Source organism: Pelophylax lessonae, assembly GCF_965119305.1.
Source record: "Pelophylax lessonae genome assembly, chromosome: 7".
Lineage (NCBI taxonomy): Eukaryota > Metazoa > Chordata > Amphibia > Anura > Ranidae > Pelophylax > Pelophylax lessonae.
In genome coordinates this window covers 53,952,181-53,960,691 of record NC_138774.1, presented here as the reverse complement: position 1 = coordinate 53,960,691, position 8,511 = coordinate 53,952,181, and positions in this window count along the sequence as shown.

Genomic DNA, 8,511 nt, shown 5'->3' with positions numbered 1-8,511 from the left:
CATATATAGAGATAAAAATATATATATAAATCTTTATTTTTAAGACTAATTTAAATGTAATGTTTAAAATTTGCCTTAATCATTCTACGTTTCTATATATTGCTTTTGGGCTCGCTTTGATTTCTCCCACCATAACAGTGATGGTGTGCATGTGTTTTTTATTTAATAGATATGTCCAGTAAAAGCCATATTTTTTTTTTTTTTTTCCTTGGATTAATTGGAAACTTGGCCACTTGCTACAAACACGATTTTGCGAATATCATGGTTTTCTAAATGATAAAAAATTGTGGAAATAAAGCAATATTTTATATTTGTGCAGCGTTGGGTTAAAAAGCCATATCTGTCTTTCGCCAGCCTCTATTCAGGACTCCATTGGTCCAAATGATTGGTTTCCTGAAAAACGACTACAAAGGCCAGTGCTGTTACCTCATTTTAATGTTTTTCTTTGTATTTATTTTACAATTTGACTTGCCTTTATAGTGTTTGATGAGGTATTAGCAAGGTAAGTCCCCCATGCACAGTCTGGGGGGGCTCCAGGACACTGGGACGAGTATTGTACATTTTTTGTCCGTGTTTCTGCCTTGGAAATATCTGGTGATGGTATTTATTGACCTTACTTTGTGAGAAGTGATTTTGTTAGTAATTTAATGCCTGAATTATCTTTATTATTTATCCTTTGGTGAATATTTATGATTGGAATAAAACCGAATTTCTTAATTCGATTTGTTGATTGGTTCAATTTGTTCTAAAAAAAAAAAAAAAATAGAAATAATTGGTACCTCTTCAATCTTGACTATTCTCTCCAAAAAATACCATATTGGACTTTGCTGGTAACAGAGAGGGACGACTACACAAAACTATAAAAACTTAAATGTTTATTACTAAAATTATTAAAATCATGAGTAAAACCATAGAGACACAATCTTGTATACAATGTCAGCCATATTCATAGACTGCAACAAGTTATCTTTGCTATGTGATTCGAGAGGTCGACGCGTTTCACATCTACTAGCTTCCTCAGGACCTCCTTATCTTGGCAGCAAAGAAAAATGGCCTACCCAAAAAAAAGTACAATAATCAACGTATCATACAAAACGAAGAATCTTGACATGAGCAAAATCCTATGCCTGCTGTGTCAACTTGCACATCACTTGAAGATTGTGATGAGATGTGTGGTGTAATACAAATATATATTGCAACAATCGCCATTTTATTCTCTAGGGTCTCTGCTAAAAAATGTATATATAATGTTTGGGGGTTCTAAGTGATTTTCTAGCAAAAAATACAGATTTTATGGCCCCTTTCACACGGGCGATCTGATCCAATCCGCCTGTCAGTTTTTCAGGTGGACCTGATTGGATGCTCCATGCATCCCTATGGGGCAGCGGTTGTCAGCGGAGACATCTCTGCTGACACCCGCTGCTATCCGATCCTGTCCGTGAAATCCGGATGGATGGAAACCCTAATTTCCATCCGTCTGGAGGATCACATCGGATGAGAACGGACAGGCGGTCCATTCTCATCCGATTCCCCCATAGAGGATAGCGAGGATCTGACAACTCCATCTCTGCACACAGAGCTGAAACTGAGCTGTCATCCGCCTGCTTAGCGGAAATCGGCGGATCGATCCCCCACTGAGCAGAACGGCTCCGTCGAGCGGTGCGCCTGTGTGAAAGGGGCCTAACTTGTAAACCACAAGTGTCAGAAAAAGGCTTCGTCTTTAAACCACTTGCCGACCGCTCCACGCAGATTTACTGCGGCAGGGCGGCTCAGCTGCACATAATCCTGTAGATCTAGGTGATTATGTGCGCGTGGTCTTGGTGACATGCGCCGCCGGAGCTGCTCTCCCGCTGTGTTTACCGCCGATCGCCGCCGGCCTCCCGCGATCTTCAGGGAAACTGACAGGAGAGCCATCTGCCTATGTAAACAAGGCAGGCGACTCTCCTGTCAGACAGACACAATGAGATTGTGTGTGTCTCAGCTAAGCTGAAACACAGATCTCTGTGTGCCTGTCACAGAGCCTCCCCCCCAGACAGTGAGCAAGCACTGTAGTCATACATTTAACCCCTTGATCACCCCCCCCCCCCCCGTATTAACCCCTTCCCTGCCAGTGTCATTTATACAGTTACAGTGCATATTATTTAGCACTGATCACTGTATTGATGTCACTGGTCCCCAAACAGTGTCAAAAAATGTCAGTTAAGGGTCCGATCTGTCTGCCGCAATGTCGCCGTCCCGCTAAAAATGACTGATCGCCGCCATTACTAATAAAAGACAAAAAAAATATATAAAAAGTCCAAAAATCTGGGATTTTTTTTTTTTTACCAAAAATATGTAGCGGAGTACAAATTGGCCTAAACTGATAAAAAAAAATTTGATTTTTATTTTATTTTTTTATAGCAGAAAGTAAAAAATGTTTTTTTTTTTTTTTCTATATTGTCACAGTTTTTTTGTTTTTCTAGTGCAAAATCTAAAAACCGCAGAGATTATCAAATACCAACAAAAGAAAGCTCCTATTTGAGGGGAAAAAAGGACATCGACTGTATTTGGGTACATCGTCGCACGACCACGCAATTGTTAAAGTAACACAGAGCCGAATCGCAAAAAATGGCCTGGTCATTAAGGGGGTAAAACCTTCCAGAGCTGAAGTGGTTAAAGGGTAACTCGACATTTGTGGGGGGAAAAAAAATAGCAAATAAAAAAAAAAAATATAGCGTATACATTTGCGACACAAATCATATTGTAATTGAATGTTATTAAAAATTACCTTTTCAATCTGCAGCTGTTGAAATTTTCTGAAAATGCAATGCAATATGGCTACCTGGAGCTGTTCTGTACACAGAATGTATACTGACCACACCTCAGAAACATCATTTCCTGCTCGTGTGATTGGCTCACCAATTTTCCCAGAAGTCTGCCTTCTGGCATCAACAAACCAAAAATTCGGTGCTAAGCACCTATCTCCTGCGCTCAGAGTAGTGTGATCCTCTATCCTCCTCAGCCACAATCATGCAGCTGCTGGGAACTTTCGACTTGGCATCACTGGATAACTTCGGCCTAGCAGCCCCTTTATAATTATAAGACCTGGGTAGTCTAAGAACACTGAAAACGAAAAACAAACACAAGGGCGCACTGGCCCAGTGCATTACCCTTTAAAAATGGTTTATTCAAATAAAAGGTATAAAAATACCGGTACTCACAAATGAGTTCTTGGTAAAAGCATATCTATTAGGTACGTTGTCATCAGCATCAAGATCAAAGGCTGTACCGTCCCCTGAAGCTGGAAAGACTTACGCTTTTCGAGGCTTAAGTGGGGTACACACTAGTAGAAAATCTGCCGAAAAATTCCCGTCCGAGGTAAAATCGTCCGATTTTCGGCTAGTGTGTACACAACTTTCAGCAGCCGATGCCGACATTTTCAACCAAAAAAAAAAACGGAGGGACAAACCCCAACAATTTTATCATCCGTCCCCAGACGACCGATTTTCGTTTAATGTGTTTGCAGTACGTCTGTGAAAAATCGGATACAAAAGACCGCGCATGATCGGAAGTTGCTAACGACCCGGAAGTCTAGGAACAAATGTCCCAAAAAAAAATCAAACGAGAAATTTTGTGAACATTTATGCACTCAACTAAAAACGGTTATGACCCCTGAGCATGAGAGAGAAAAATCGGAGGATATTTCGTCCAATTTTCGTCAAGTGTGTACGAGTCTTTAGCCTCTGCCTCAGAGCCTTAAGTGGGGTACACACTAGTAGAAAATCTGCCGAAAATTCCCGCCCGATGTGAAATCGTCCGATTTTCGCCTAGTGTATACACAACTTTCAGCAGTCGATGCCGACATTTTCAATGAAAAAAAACGGAGGGACAAACACCAAAATTTTTTCCGTCCGTCCCCAGACGACCGATTTTCGTTTAATGTGTATGCAGTACATCTGTGAAAAATCGGATACGAAAGACCGCGCATGATCTGAAGTTACTGACAACCCGGAAGTCTAGGAACAAATGTCCCAAAAAAAATAAAAATCGAATGAGAAATTTCGTGAACATTTATGCACTGTCGACTAAAAACGGTAATGAACGCTGAGAAGACAGAGAAAAATCGGAGGATATTTCGTCCGATTTTCGTCAAGTGTGTACGGCCCTTTAGTAACAGCTTTAAGCCTTTGCTTTAAATACTAGACAATGACCTCTTGAACATGACACAACTGGGCGCAGACCCTCCCCCACGGGTATTTTTTTTTGGGGGGGGGTTTAAGATTGTGAGGGGGGGGTGAATCGAGATCGCGTTTTTTTTTTTAACAATTAATCGTACAGCTCTACAAGTTCCTTAATTTGCAGGAAACCTGTTGAATTGCAGGCGAGATAAAGTTCCAATTTATTTTTATTTGTTACATAATTCTGGATTATAATTATGGCAATCACATAACTGGCTGTTCAGTATGTGCTCTGGCATGCTTATCAGAGCATCCTCTTTATATATGGTTTCCTATCATACAACTGAACACACATAAAAACATCCATTGGGCATCCCGAGATGCCAGGAAAGTCCCCTTCTAAGCTGTTTACTTGAAAGAGTTGTTTACTATACAGCTAAAGTGGCCATTTTAGCTTCATTTAACCAAAATGGAGAGAACACAACCATATATGAGATTATTCTTATTCCTAATAATGTATATTATGATGTGAATCAGTAAGGATCACTATTGTCCCTATACATTAGAAAACGTAATAACCGAAACTAAAACTTTTTTTTTTTTTCAAAACTTTTTTGTTTAGCTAAAAAAAAACAAAAAAACCCAGTGGCGAATAAATACAACCAAAAGAAAGCTCTATATGTGTGGGAAAAAAAGATAAAATATTCATATGGGTACAGTGTTGCATGACTGCGCAATTGTCGTTCAAAGTGTGACAGCGGTGAAAGCTGAGAAATGGTCTGGGCAGGAAGGGGGTGAAAGTGCCCAGCAGACATGTGGTTAAAAAAAAAACATTAAATGAATACAGAACTGGCATTCTATTTTTAGGCTCGGTTCACATTGGTGCGATGCGGGAACCCTGCAAATCCACTGTGGGTTCACGAATCGCACCCAACTCACAGGTAGTTCACACTGCCATATGCGAGCCACTAGCAGTGGCGTCTCCAGCTTTCATATTTAGGGGGGGGGCACATGGGGGGACAGGGACAAAAGTAGGGGGGCCAACTATAAAAACGCTATATATATATATATATATATATATATATATATATCTATCTATCTATCTATCTATCTATAATAGAATGCACTCCAGAGGCCTTGTTACAAATTCACTTTGTTTTATTTGTTGAAAATACAATACACATGAGCGTCAACGTTTCACGGGAAATACTTGGTGCCACCAACTACTGCCCCACCCCTCACTGACAGACCCTCACCAACTACTGACCCATCACTCACTGACAGACCCCCCACCCCACCAACTACTGCTCCACCCCTCACTGACAGACCCCCCACCCCACCAACTACTGCTCCACCCCTCACTGACAGACCCCCCACCCCACCAACTACTGCCCCACCCCTCACTGACAGACCCTCACCAACTACTGACCCATCACTCACTGACAGACCCCCCACCCCACCAACTACTGCTCCACCCCTCACTGACAGACCCCCCACCCCACCAACTACTGCCCCACCCCTCACTGACAGACCCTCACCAACTACTGACCCATCACTCACTGACAGACCCCCCACCCCACCAACTACTGCTCCACCCCTCACTGACAGACCCCCCACCCCACCAACTACTGCTCCACCCCTCACTGACAGACCCCCCACCCCACCAACTACTGCCCCACCCCTCACTGACAGACCCTCACCAACTACTGACCCATCACTCACTGACAGACCCCCCCACCCCACCAACTACTGCTCCACCCCTCACTGACAGACCCCCCACCCCACCAACTACTGCTCCACCCCTCACTGACAGACCCCCCACCCCACCAACTATTGCCCCGCATCCCACTAACTACTGCCCCCCCTTACTGACAGATTCCCATCCCACCAACTACTGCCCCACTCCCCACTAACACTATCCCAGCCCCTGTGAATTCCCCGGAGATAAGCATTCCTGACAATGGATATTAAAAGCTTAAACATTAAATGACAATGTGGACTGACACGCTGACAGAATTTTACAGCTGGACATAGCAAACGTACGGACATGTACTATACATGTTTGCCATGTTCAACTGTAAAGTTCTGTCAGCAGATCAGTCCACATTGTCATTTTCATGGGCGTGAAAGCGGTACGAGAAAGGAAATGTGCAGTGCTTCCTGCCAAAGAGACGCCAGTGTGTGTCTTGGACTTGCCTCCGTGCCGCGGCCGCCTCACCCTCTGGTCCCGACCGTCCTGGCGTCCCGTCCCGGTCCCCGAGTCCCGACAGGCCAAACACACAGTGTGGACAGCGTGACTGCTGTGTTGAGTCTGACACGTACGTCCGGTCGGTTGCCCGCCAGTCACGCCACTCCCGCGCGTGCTTTCGGCCTGACATAATGCGCGCCACGCACTCTCCCTGACGTAATGCCGCTCCGCTGTGCACCGCCCCCCTCCGCCCGCTCGTCGGGGCGCCGCCCTGCCCATCCCGCTCGCCTGCCTGCTGTACAGTGTGTTTATAGAGGCGCTGCGCGGCACGGCGGGACAGAATATTCCATGACAGTCAGTGTATATTTACACATAATTAATTGGGGGGGCACGTGAGAGGGCACAGACTAATTTTGGTGGGGCCATGGCCCCCTCTGCCCCCCCCTAGTGACGCCACTGGCCGCTAGGAGTGTCCATACAAAGTTAATGACACCCCCAGATCAGTGCGCATATCACAGTGCGAACTGTCAATTCGGACAGGGATTGGATTTGCATGGGTGTTCGCCAATTATGGGGTGGACCAAAAAAAGGGTCCTGCACGAGTTTGGTCCAAATGCGATGCAATTTGAATTTGCATTGCACAGGCATCGCATGTGATTTGCACAGCGGTGAGAATGTCTGGCATCACTACAGTGGGAACCAGCATTAGTCCTCATGCATACTGAATGAAGTGACTGGTCTTAGGTTATACACAGAGATGAAACAAATCCTGCATAAGTTGTACCTGTTTATCTACAGATGTCTTTCCCCTACATTCATTCAAAGTGCAGAATTTACACCGGATCTCTCAGCTCTGAAAAGCAGGGGGGCGTAGAGCTGAAGTTACATCAGTGAGGAGAGCTGATTGGGGGGAAGGGACAACCCCCCCCCCCTTCACACAGAAACAGAGCGGAGGCTGTCTCTCAGCTGGGGGTCCCTCCTCTGTCACCATTTTTCTCTTGGTGTCGTAAGAATTTATCAGAAGTGATTCATGCCGATAGCAGAGGAACGAAGCAGCAGACAGAAATTACACTTAGTGTTCTGGATTGAGACAAGTACACACTATAGAGGGATATGCTTTGTTCATATTTCTGAGGTTTACAACCACTTTAATGTGAGCATATTTTTGTGGCCACAAGTATTCCTGTTTGTCTTTAAATCAAATATTTTGTGCCAGGAGATGATCCTGGATCCCAGGCCTGGTCTGTGTCCAAGTTGTGCCTAAGCCCTGCTACCATTTACCGACCAATTGCCAGAGCTGCTGAGGGTCTTACGCTGGACTGGTAAATACCCTTCTCAAAAAAATTTAAGAAACACTTTGAAAACACATCAGATCTCAAAGGAGAAAAACATCATGCTGGATATCTATACTGACATGGACTGGGTAATGTGTTAGGAATGAAAGGATGCCACATCGATTGATGGTAATAAAAATTTTCAACCTACAGAGGGCTGAGTTCAAAGACACCCCGAAAATGAAAGTGAAAAAATCATGCAGCAGGTTTGTCCATTTTGCTGAAATTTCACTGCAGCAACTCAAAATGGTACTCTTGGGGTATTTCCTCCCAGATCTGGACCAGGGCATCACTGAGCTCCTGAACAGACTGAGGTGCAACCTGGCGGCGTTAGATGGACTAAAACATAATGTCCCAGAGGGGTTCTATTGGATTTAGGTCAGGCGAGTGTGGGGGCCATTCAATGGTATCAATTCCTTAATCCTCCAGTAACTGGCTGCATATTCTCGCCACATAAGGCTGGGCATTTTTGTGCACCAGGAGGAACCCAGAATATACTGCACCAGCGTAGGGTCTGACAATGGGTCCAAGGTTTTCATCCCGATACCTAATGGCTGTCAGGGTGCCATTGTCTAGCCTGTAGCGGTCTGTGTGTTCCTCCATGGATATGCCTCCCCAGACCATCACTGACCCACCACCAAACCAGTCATGCTGAAGGATGTTACAGACAGCATAACATTCTCCATGGCTTCTCCAGACCCTTTCACATCTCTCAGGTGCTCAGGGTGAACCTGCTCTCATCTGTGAAAAGCACAGGGCGCCAGTGGCAGACCTGTTAATTCTGGTGTTTAAAGCGGAGTTCCACCCTGGATTTTTTTTTTTTTTATTTAAA